Here is a 12,519-nt window from a genome sequence, read left to right on the forward strand (position 1 = left end):
CCCCCCAAGCTTACTAAACCCTTAGAAAGTACAGTTCGGCAACAAATAGAGACAATCCCTACCCGGCAACGGGCTTGCGGCTTAGCACGTTCTCCGCTTTTCCTTGACCTACTGACTCACATTGCAGGCCGGTGGAGGTTAGGCAACTTGTAATTCCCAAGCGCTTAGTCCAGTGCTCTGCACACAGTGAGCGCTCAATAAATACGGTTGAATGAATGAATTAGGGGGACTGGAACCAGGGGGTTCCCGCTTCCCCGCGGTTGGTGGTCCGTGGCCGTGGGAGGGGCTCCGTGGAGCTCCTCGGGGAATAGGATCTGATCATCCTGTGTCCACCCCAGTGCTTAACGGAGTGCTGGGCACATTGTAAAGCGCTTGCCACTTGTCAGCCGTGTGACCTTGGGCAAGTCACTTAGCTTCTCTGAGCCTCAGTTCCCTCATCTGTAAAATGGGGATGAAGACTGTGAACCCCACGTGGGACAACCTGATCACATTGTATTCCCCCCCCCCCCAGCGCTTAACACATAGTAAGCGCTTAACAAATGCCGTCATTATTATTATTATTATTATTATTAACAAGGTCATACTTATTAGTAGAGGGTCCCACAGCCTGAAGCTGGTTTTTTTGGACTGCGGTCCCTCGGGGGAGGTGACCCAAGAAGTCTGCAAACCCGCTGCTGTGTTGGGGGGCCGGGACGGACCTGGGGTCAACGCCTTCTTCTCTGACCCTAGTCTTCTAGACCGTGAGCCCACTGTTGTTGGGTAGGGACCGTCCCTATATGTTGCCAACCTGTACTTCCCAAGCGCTTAGTACAGTGCCCTGCACACGGTAAGCGCTCAATAAATACGATTGATTGAATGAATGGATGAATTCACAGGCTCAAGGGAGCGGGCAGCCGCCCTCCGCGCCCCTCCGGCTCCGTCGCCGCCTGCCTCCCGTCCACCCCTTACCCGTCTCGCTCGGCGGTTTCCGCCGGGGCACGGTTTTAGATGGCGATGGTTCGCGGGCGATGGGGAAAAAAAGAAAAAATCACCCCGCAGTATCCGAGGGCAAGCGCAGCTAACGTCCGGGCGGAGCTTGGGGGTCGGTCGGCTTTGAGATTAATGCTTAATCAATCAATCAGTCGTATTTATTGAGCGCTTACTGTGTGCAGAGCACTGTACTAAGCGCTTGGGAAGTACAAGTTGGCAACATATAGAGCCCAACAGTGGGCTCACAGGCTAAAAGGGGGAGAACGTCTTAAAAACGTCCTCCTTTGCCGAACCGGCCTCCTGGCGACCGGTGGATTTGGCTCATTTCGAAAACCCCGCTCTGGCGGCTCTTTGTGCGGAGGGACCGTTTCTGCCAGCTCTATGGATTATACTCTCCCGAGCGCTTAGTACAGTGCCCTGCACGTAGAAAGCGCTTAATAAATAAGGTAGATGGTTGATCTCTCCCCCTGTAGAGTGTGAGCTTGCCGTGGGCAGGGGGTACGCCTGTTGTGTTGTGAGAAACAACGTGGCATAATGGGTAGAGCCCGGGCCTGGCTTCTACTTCACTTCTCAGTGCCTCAGTGACCTCACCTGCAAAAGGAGAAGCGGCGTGACTCAGTGGAAAGAGCGTGGGTTTGGGAGTCAGAGGTCATGGGTTCAAATCCCGGCTCTGCCCATTGTCAGCTGGGTGACGTTGGGCAAGTCACTTCGCTTCTCTGGGCCTCAGTTACCTCATCTGTAAAATGGGGATTAAGACTGTGAGCCCCCCCGTGGGACAACCTGATCACCTTGTAACCTCCCCAGCGATTAGAACAGTGCTTTGCACATAGTAAGCGCTTAATAAATGCCATTATTATTATTATTATAAAATGGGGATTAAGTATGTGAGCCCCATATGGGGCAGGGACTGTCTCCAACCTGATTTGCTCGGATCCACCCCAGCGTTTAGAACAGTGTTTGGCACATAGTAAGTGCTTAACAAATGCCAGAATTATTATTATTGCCACTCTCTCAAGGGCTTAGTACAGCGCTGTGCACACAGTAAGCGCTCAGTAAGTCCCATTGATTGATCATTACTCTATTTATTTTACTTGCACATATTTATTCTATTTATTTTATTTTGTTAATATGTTTCGTTTTGTTTGTTTCCCCCTTCTAGACTGTGAGCCCGCGGTTGGGTAGGGACCGTCTCTATATGTTGCCAACTTGTACTTCCCAAGCGCTTAGTACAGTGCTCTGCACCCAGTAAGCGCTCAATAAATACGATTGAATGAATGAATGAATTTCTGTCAGTGTCTGTCTCCCCCTCCAGTCCGTAAGCCCGTTATGGGCAGGGATTCTGCTATTTTGCCCTCTCCCAAGCATTCGTCCAGTCGTATTTATTGAGCGCTTGCTGTGTGCAGAGCACTGTACTAAGCGCTTGGGAAGTCCAAGTCGGCAACATATAGAGACGGTCCCTACCCAACAGCGGGCTCACAGTCTAGAAGGGGGAGCACTTAGTACAGTGGTCTGCGCTCAGGAAGCGCCCAGTAAATACTGTTGATGTATTATTTCTGTTAATGTCCGTCTCCCGCTCTAGACTGAAAGCTCGTTATAGGCAGTGAAGCTGCTTATCAACTCTGTTCTCTCCCAAGCGCTTAGTACAGTGCTCTGCACACCGTAAGCGCGCGATAAATACCATTCATTCACTGAATCGTATTTATTGAGCGCTTACGGTGTGCAGAGCACTGTGCTAAGCGCTTGGGAAGTACCACTGGTGGATCGATTGGCCAGACCTTAAAGACGACGGCTGTTCTTTCCAAGCGTCACCGCTTGCGCGTCTTCGGGTGGCTTCTTGGTTTTGCGGGAGGCATTCTGCCGCCTCGCGTAAACATTCCTGCCATTTTTTTCCTCCCTCTGTAATTCCCAAATAATGGAAGTTAAAAAAGCACGATCTGAAGACGAAAGGCGGGATTGAGCCGCTCACCCTGACGGCGGCCCACGCTGATAGCGGCCTAGCCAATTGGCAAGATAAACGTCTTTTAGACTGTGAGCCCACTGTTGGGTAGGGACTGTCTCTATATGTTGCCAATTTGTACTTCCCAAGCGCTTAGTCCAGTGCTCTGCACACAGTAAGCGCTCAATAAATAGGATTGATGATGAAAGCCGGCGAGTTTCCGATCCCCGAAATTTCCCGCATGAAACCCAGGAATGTCTTTCATCCTCTGTAGGTAGCCGTCAACTGAAGCGGAAGCGCCTTTTTCTATGTATTTGAAAAATATCAAAGCAGAAATCTAATGGGCTGGAGAAGCCGCACGAGCTTCGCGGCTGATTATATTATCCTTTGTTCCCCACATTTTAGTTTATTTTTCTGTGGGTGGTTTTCTTTTGGCGTCTTGTTTTTCAACAAGGTTATTTCTTCCTGAAAGTTTTTTGTGAGACATAACATGAAACGCCGTGTGGCTTTTAAAGGGCAAACAGAAGTAATCAGGAAGCTCAAAATATGGGAAGCAGTGTGGCTCGGTGGAAAGAGCCCAGGCTTTGGAGTCGGAGGTCATGGGTTCAAATCCCAGCTCTACCAATTGTCAGCTGGGTGACTTTGGGCAAGTCACTTCACTTCTCTGGGCCTCAGTTCCCTCATCTGGAAAATGGGGATGAAGACTGTGAGCCCCCCGTGGGGCAACTTGATCACCTTGTAACCTCCCCAATCAGTCAATCGTATTTATTGAGCGCTTACTGTGTGCAGGAAACTGTACTAAGCGCTTGGGAAGTACAAGTTGGCAACATATAGAGACGGTCCCTACCCAACAGTGGGCTCCCCAGCGCTTAGAACAGTGCTTTGCACATAGTAAGCACTTAATAAATGCCATTATTATTATTATAATTATTATATGTTTGCTGCAGTTTGAACCTTATCTTCTCTGATTTGCAGCTTTACTCTAATAAATGCCATTATTATTATTATTATTATTATTATATGTTTGCTGCAGTTTGAACCTTATCTTCTCTGAATTGCAGCTTGACTCTAATAAATGCCATTATTATTATTATTATTATTATTATTATTATTATATGTTTGCTGCAGTTTGAACCTTATCTTCTCTGAATTGCAGCTTGACTCAAATAAATGCCATTATTATTATTATTATGTTTGCTGCAGTTTGAACCTTATCTTCTCTGAATTGCAGCTTGACTCTAATAAATGCCATTATTATTATTATTATTATTATATGTTTGCTGCAGTTTGAACCTTATCTTCTCTGAATTGCAGCTTGACTCTAATAAATGCCATTATTATTATTATTATTATTATTATATGTTTGCTGCAGTTTGAACCTTATCTTCTCTGAATTGCAGCTTGACTCTAATAAATGCCATTATTATTATTATTATTATTACTACTATTATTATTATTATTATACGTTTGCTGCAGGTTTGAACCTTATCTTCTCTGAATTGCAGCTTGACTCTAATAAATGCCATTATTATTATTATTATTATTATTATTATATGTTTGCAGCAGTTTGAACCTTATCTTCTCTGAATTGCAGCTTGACTCTAATAAATGCCATTATTATTATTATTATATGTTTGCTGCAGTTTGAACCTTATCTTCTCTGAATTGCAGCTTGACTCTAATAAATGCCATTATTATTATTATTATATGTTTGCTGCAGTTTGAACCTTATCTTCTCTGAATTGCAGCTTGACTCTAATAAATGCCATTCTTCTTCTTCTTCTTCTTCTTCTTCTTCTTCTTTCTTCTTCTTCTTCTTTCTTCTTCTTCTTCTTCTTTCTTCTTCTTCTTCTTTCTTCTTCTTTCTTCTTCTTCTTCTTCTTCTTTCTTCTTCTTCTTCTTCTTCCTGCAGTTTGAACCTTATCTTCTCTGAATTGCAGCTTGACTCTAATAAATGCCATTATTATTATTATTATTATTATATGTTTGCAAGCAGTTTGAACCTTATCTTCTCTGCATTGCAGCTTGACTCACCCATGCCAATTTGCCCTGCGCCCCGTTGTCAGAAGTACATCAGGCGAGCCATGATCTTAGTTCATTCATTCAGTCGTATTTATTGAGCGCCTGCTGCGTGCAGAGCACTGTCCTAAGCGCTTCCTGTGTGCAGAGCGTTGTACTAAGCGCTTGTTAGAGTGCAATCTAAAAGACGCCTCCTCTGCCCGCAGTGACCTAGAGGGGAAGAAGATCAGATTGGGACCGTTACTCTTCCTTCTGATGGAAGAAGTGTTTTCGTATCTACATTAAATCTGCTTTTTCCTTTTCATACTGTTCCTTTTCCCCTGTGAATATCAGCAACCGGAGGTTATAACGTCGCTCTTTTCTTGACCTCCTTGGGGTTCAGCTAAATTGCAAATAAGCAATATTTGCTCAAATGGCGCTTGGTTGAGGTCCCAGCGCAATTCTTTTCCATGCTTACGGTGAAAGGATAAATGTGCGACCTTGGGCAAGTCGCTTAACTTCTGCTTTGTTTTGTTAATAATAATAATAATAATAATAATAATGGCATTTATTAAGCGCTTACTATGTGCAGAGCACTGTTCTAAGCGCTGGGGAGGTTACAAGGCGATCAGGTTGTCCCACGGGGGGCTCACAGTCTTCACCCCCATTTTCCAGATGAGGTCCCTGAGGCCCAGAGAAGTGAAGTGACTTGCCCAAAGTCACCCAGCTGACAAGTGGCGGAGCTGGGATTTGAACCCGTGACCTCTGACTCCCAAGCCCGGGCTCTTCCCACTGAGCCACGCTGCTTCTCTGTCTCCTCCTTCTAGACTGTGAGCCGTCATTCATTCATTCAAGCGTATTTACTGAGCGCTTACTGTGGGCGGTAAGCCCTTGGAGAACTACTAGGCCCTGTCGCCTGGACCCCCGTTTATTTTTATTATTATTGTTATCATTATTATTATTATTATTATGTGAGACTGTTGGGCAGGGACCATCTCTATACGTCGCCAACTTGGACTCCCCGAGCGCTTAGTACAGTGCTCTGCACACAGCGCTCAGTAAATACCATTAATGGATTGATTCTCTGTGCCTCAGTTCCCTCATCTGTAAAATGGGAATTAAGACTGTGGGCCCCATGTGGATCTTGTATCTACCCCGGCGCTTAGAGCAGTGTTTGGCAAATAGTAGGCGCTGGACAAATACCACCATCATTTATTTAGAGAAGCGGCGTGGCTCAGTGGAAAGAGCCCGGGCTTGGGAGCCGGAGGTCGTGGGTTCGAATCCCGGCTCCGCCACTTGTCTGCTGTGTGACTTTGTGGACAAGTCACTTCCCTTCTCTGTACCTCAGTGACCTCACCTGGAAAATGGGGATTAAGACCGTGAGCCCCATGGGGGCCAACCTAATCACCTTGTATCCCCCCCAGCGCTTTGAACAGTGCTTCGCACACAGTAAGCGCTTAACAAATACCATAAAACTAATAATAATAATGATAACAATAATAATAAAAATAAATGGGGTCCAGCAGTTCCTCGCAGTTCTCCAAGGGCTTACCGCACACAGTAAGCGCTCAGTAAATACGATTTATTTTAGATTATAAAAAATATTTATTTTATTTTGTTAGTATGTTTGGTTTTGTTCTCTGTCTCCCCCTTTTAGACTGTGAGCCCACTGTTGGGCTGGGACCGTCTCTATATGTTGCCAATTTGGACTTCCCAAGCGCTTAGTCCAGTGCTGTGCACACAGTAAGCGCTCAATAAATACGATTGATGATGATGAATGAATGAATGAATATTGCACCAGCGATTTGATTGATTGCCCTCTTCCGACTTTCGTGATGATTCAACTGGCTGATACCTTTAACGAGCATCGGTTAGCGTGTTGCCTTTCTTCCCCCGGCACAGAGTAAGCGCTTAACAAATGCCGCCGTTGTCATTGTTGTTATTATTAGTATTGTTCGCTCAGCTAAGGTCTTTTTCCAGTCAAGGAGACGAGGGGTTTTCCCGCAAGCGCGCAACACGTGCTGTGCAAGGGGGAGGCGAATTCCGCAATCAATCCATCAATCAATCAATCAATCGTATTTATTGAGCGCTTACTATGTGCAGAGCACTGTACTAAGCGCTTGGGAAGTACAAATTGGCATCACATTGGGTGGCATCCGCAGCAGCCTGCCTTGCTTTTCAACTTTCCAACTCCCCTTCCCCGAGCTTTAAAGGAGGTTTTGGATGTCCTGATTAGAGAAGCAGCGGGGCCTAGCGAATAAAGCACAGGCCCGGGCGTCGGAAGGACCTGGGTTCTAGTCCCGGCTCCGCCGCGTGACCTTGGGCGGGCCACCTGACTTCTCTGTGCCTCAGTTTCCTCATCTGCAAAATGGGGATTAAGACCAGGAGCTCTACGTGGGACAACCCGATTGCCTTATCTACCTCAGTGCTTGGCACGCAGTAAGCGCTTAACAAATACCTTAATGATTCCCTCGGCCTCAGTTTCCTCGTCTGTAAAACAGCTGTGAGCCCTAGGTGGGACAGGGACTGTGTCCAACCCTCATTTACTTGTATCCACCCCAATGCTTAGTACGGCGCCCGACGCGTAGTAAGCACGTAACAAATACCATTATTATTGTTATTACAAGGTGGGACAGGGACTGTGTCCAACCCTCATTTACTTGTATCCACCCCAACGCTTAGTACGGCGCCCGACGCGTAGTAAGCACATAACAAATACCGTTATTATTGTTATTACAAGGTGGGACAGGGACTGTGTCCAGCCCTCATTTACTTGTATCCACCCCAACGCTTAGTACGGCGCCCGACGCGTAGTAAGCACGTAACAAATACCATTATTATTGTTATTACAAGGTGGGACAGGGACTGTGTCCAACCCTCATTTACTTGTATCCACCCCAGCGCTTAGTACGGCGCCCGGCGCATAGTAAGCACGTAACAAATACCATTATTATTGTTATTACAAGGTGGGACAGGGACAGTGTCCAACCCTCATTTACTTGTATCCACCCCAACGCTTAGTACGGCGCCCGGCGCGTAGTAAGCACGTAACAAGTACCATTATTATTGTTATTACAAGGTGGGACAGGGACTGTGTCCAACCCTCATTTACTTGTATCCACCCCAACGCTTAGTACGGCGCCCGACGCGTAGTAAGCACGTAACAAATACCATTATTATTGTTATTACAAGGTGGGACAGGGACGGTGTCCAACCCTCATTTACTTGTATCCACCCCAACGCTTCGTACAGCGCCCGGCGCATAGTAAGCACGTAACAAATACCATTATTATTGTTATTACAAGGTGGGACAGGGACTGTGTCCAACCCTCATTTACTTATATCCACCCCAACGCTTAGTACGGCGCCCGACGCGTAGTAAGCACGTAACAAATACCATTATTATTGTTATTACAAGGTGGGACAGGGACTGTGTCCGACCCTCATTTACTTATATCCACCCCAACGCTTAGTACGGCGCCCGGCGCGTAGTAAGCACATAAAAAATACCATTATTATTGTTATTACAAGGTGGGACAGGGACTGTGTCCAACCCTCATTTACTTGTATCCACCCCAACGCTTCGTACGGCGCCCGGCGCGTAGTAAGCACCTAACAAATACCATTATTATTGTTATTACGAGGTGGGACAGGGACTGTGTCCAACCCTCATTTACTTGTATCCACCCCAACGCTTAGTACGGCGCCCGGCGCGTAGTAAGCACGTAACAAATACCATTATTATTGTTATTACAAGGTGGGACAGGGACTGTGTCCAACCCTCATTTACTTGTATCCACCCCAACGCTTAGTACGGCGCCCGGCGCGTAGTAAGCACGTAACAAATACCATTATTATTGTTATTACAAGGTGGGACAGGGACTGTGTCCAACCCTCATTTACTTGTATCCACCCCAACGCTTAGTACGGCGCCCGACGCGTAGTAAGCACGTAACAAATACCATTATTATTGTTATTACAAGGTGGAACATGGACGGTGTCCAACCCTCATTTACTTGTATCCACCCCAACGCCTCGTACGGCGCCCGGCGCGTAGTAAGCACCTAACAAATACCATTATTATTGTTATTACAAGGTGGGACAGGGACAGTGTCCAACCCTCATTTACTTGTATCCACCCCAACGCTTAGTACGGCGCCCGGCGCGTAGTAAGCACGTAACAAATACCATTATTATTGTTATTGTTATTACAAGTTTAGACTGTTTAGACTCACATTTAGACTGTGAGCCCACTGTTGGGTAGGGACTGTCTCTATATGTTGCCAATTTGTACTTCCCAAGCGCTTAGTATAGTGCTCTGCACATAGTAAGCGCTCAGTAAATACGATTGATGATGATGATTGATTGATTCTCTGTGCCTCGGTTACCTCATCTGTAAAACAGGACTGAAGACTGTGGGCCCCACGTGGGACAACCTGATGATCTTGTGTCTACCCCGGTGCTTCGAACAGTGTTTGGGAAAGAGTAGGCGCTTGACAAATACCACCATCGTTATTTTTATTTAGAGAAGCGGCGTCCCGTTCAATAGGTAACTCCGTCTTGTAGGAAGATGCCGCGTTGGTGTCGTCGCAGTCGGCGATGTCGCCCTTACCTCCGTCCTCCCGCCTTTGCCCTTCACCAGACACCTAAGGCAGCCTTTACTACGAGTGTCTGAGAACCCCCCGAATGGGGTTCAGATAAATTGAATTCATTTTCTGACCATGGAGAGGTTCCTGGGAAAGGGCACCCCAAAGAAGCAGCAAAACAACCCTTAACGTAGGGCTCTAATAATAATAATAATAATAATGGCATTTATTAAGGGGTTACTATGTGCAGAGCACTGTTCTAAGCGCTGGGGAATTTACAAGGTGATCAGGTTGTCCCCCGTGGGGCTCACAGTGTTAATCCCCATTTTACAGATGAGGTAATTGAGGCCCAGAGAAGTTAAGTGACTTGCCCAGAGTCACCCAGCTGACGAGTGGCGGGGCCGGGATTTGAACCCACAACCTCTGACTCCAAAGCCCAGGCTCTTCCCACTGAGCCACGCTGCTTTCTCTGATAAGGCCCTACTTTGGGGGTGGATAACTGATGGTTAAGAGTCTTCCCAGGGCTGCACTAAAAGCGTTAGTTTGATTCCACTCGTTTCTCATTTGAGACACTAATGAGATTCAGTTCAGTTCGTTCCGGAAAATATTATTTGAGTTCGGATGTAGTTCGGGGCCAATAAAGACATCTCCATTCAGACCGATCTGGTTCCATTCCAATTAAAAAAAAAAAGAACACTGACCAGTCAGGTTTGATCTGACCCCTAACTACTCAATTCCACTAGGAATAATAATATGCAATCGTATTTATTTATTTATTGAGCGCTTACTGTGTGCAGAGCACTGTACTAAGCGCTTGGGAAGTACAACTTGGTTTTAAGCGCTGACTATGTGTCAAGCACTGTTCTAAACGCTGGAGTAGATACAGGGTCATCAGGTTGTTCCACGTGGGGCTCACAGGCTTCATCCCCATTTTACAGATGAGGTCCCAGAGTCCCAGAGAAGCGAAGTGACTTGCCCATTCTATTCTTGGTGACTAGAAAGAAAATGATAATGAGACCTGGGGCATATAAAGGTTTTTTTTTAATGGCATGTATTAAGCACTTACTATGTGCAAAGCACTGTTCTAAGCGCTGGGGAGGTTACAAGGTGATCAGATTGTCCCACGTGGGGCTCACAGCCTTCATCCCCATTTTGCAGAAGAGGTCACTGAGGCCCGGAGAAGTGAAGTGACCTACCCAAAGTCACACAGCTGACAGTTGGCGGGGCTGGGATTTGAACCCATGACCTCCGACTCCAAAGCCCGGGCTCTTCCCACTGAGCCACGCTGCTTCTCGTACAGGTTGCCGTGTTTTGGGGAGTGTAGAAACGGGAAGTCATGGAGAATCAGCACGTCTTAGTGGATGGAACCCAGATCTGGGAATCTGAAAGACCTGGGTTCTAATCCCAGTCCTCCACTGGTCTGCTAAATGACCTTGGGCAAGCCACTTCCCTTCTCTAGGCCTCAGTTCCCTCTTTTGTAAAATGGGGCTGAAGACTGGACTGTAAACTCGTGGACAGGGAATGTAGCTATTTGTTGTTATACCGTAGTCTCCCAAGCACTTAGTACAGTGTCCTGAACACAGTAAGGGAAGCGAGGGGAGCAGCGTGGTTAAGGGAAGCAGTGTGGCTTAGTGAGTCGAAGATCACGGGTTCGAATCCCGGCTCCACCACTTGTCAGCTGGGTGACTTTGGGAAAGTCACTTCACTTCTCTGGGCCTCAGTTACCTCATCTGTAAAATGGGGATGAATAATACTTTTCTCCTTTACAAAAAGGGAGGCCTGAATAGAAAAGAATGCAAAAAGATCAATGGACCGAAGGGAGGTGCGGTATCTGCCATCTTTGATTCTACCGAGGGCACCAAATTCCCCGTGGGGAGAGTCGTTTATTAAGACTGAATAGGAAATGGCCAGCAAGCGGCTTGGTGACATGAACCAATGCAAAGGAAATGGGCTGAAACACAGCACTGTGGCCCAGTTGAGAGGATTTGAATATGATTATTTACTCTAGAATTGTTTAATGATCCCAGGGCCTGTCAGAGGGAACGTTTTAGAACCGCTTCTGCCCGGGACCCCCTCGGAAGTGCATCCGATTAGATAACCGGAACAACTTCGGATCTCTGAGAAAGTCTGGGCCCGTTTTTCACGCGGTTGGACACGGTCCATGTCCCACATGGGGCCCACAGACGCAATCCCCAGTTTACAGGTGAGGGAACCGAGGCCTAGAGAAGAGAAACGACCCGTCCCAGGTCACAAAGCGGACAAGTGGCGGAGCCGGGATCGGAACGCAGGGCTTTCTGTCCACTCGGCCACACTGCTTCCGACATCACTGTATCGTTGTAAACGTTTTCTTTTCACAAACGGAGCCGTTTCCATCACTGGCTTCATGAAGGGCGGGTTAGAACAAAGTGAGCAGGGAGTCGAAATGTGTGAGGAGAGTCCACAGGTTGTAGAAGTGAAGAAGTAATCCGCAGGGCATCAGATTTACTTTAGAGATAGAGGAAATTGCTAATGATTTTAATCCCAGAGACGTTGTGAAACAAAGTTGGTCGGGGGGGACACCCAAATCTGTTTAAATAATGTAAATTTTCCAGCCTGGGCCCCACTTTAATGCGGTGTCTGAAAGAAAATTATGAAGAAGTATCAGGTGGATGCTTTCTCCGAAAGATACATTAGGTAGAGAAGGCAAGAAATTTAATCAATCCGTCAATTGTATTTATTACAATTGTGCAATTGTATTTATTACAATTTATTACTGTGTGCAGAGCACTGGACTAAGCGCTTGGGAAGTCCAAGTTGGCAACATACAGAGACAGTCCCTACCCAACAGTGGGCTCATGGTCTAAAAGGGGGAGACGGAGAACAAAAACCAAACATACTAACAAAATAAAATAAATAGAATGGATATGTACAAGCAAAATAAATAAATAGAGTAATAAATATGTACATAAATATTAACCGAGGTCTGAGATGACGGTTTAGCAGCGGATGGGATAAATGCAATTCTGGGAACTGAGATCTACGTTTATCATG

General features: G+C 46.5%; 1 protein-coding gene across 3 annotated transcripts in view; it reads left to right on the forward strand.

The window, feature by feature from the left end:
- Positions 1 to 12,519, forward strand: part of GABPB1 (GA binding protein transcription factor subunit beta 1) — a 109,806-nt gene that overhangs the window by 65,202 nt on the left and 32,085 nt on the right. The window lies entirely within an intron of this gene.

Source organism: Tachyglossus aculeatus, chromosome 26 (genome assembly GCF_015852505.1).
Source record: "Tachyglossus aculeatus isolate mTacAcu1 chromosome 26, mTacAcu1.pri, whole genome shotgun sequence".
NCBI classification, from domain to species: Eukaryota; Metazoa; Chordata; class Mammalia; order Monotremata; family Tachyglossidae; genus Tachyglossus; species Tachyglossus aculeatus.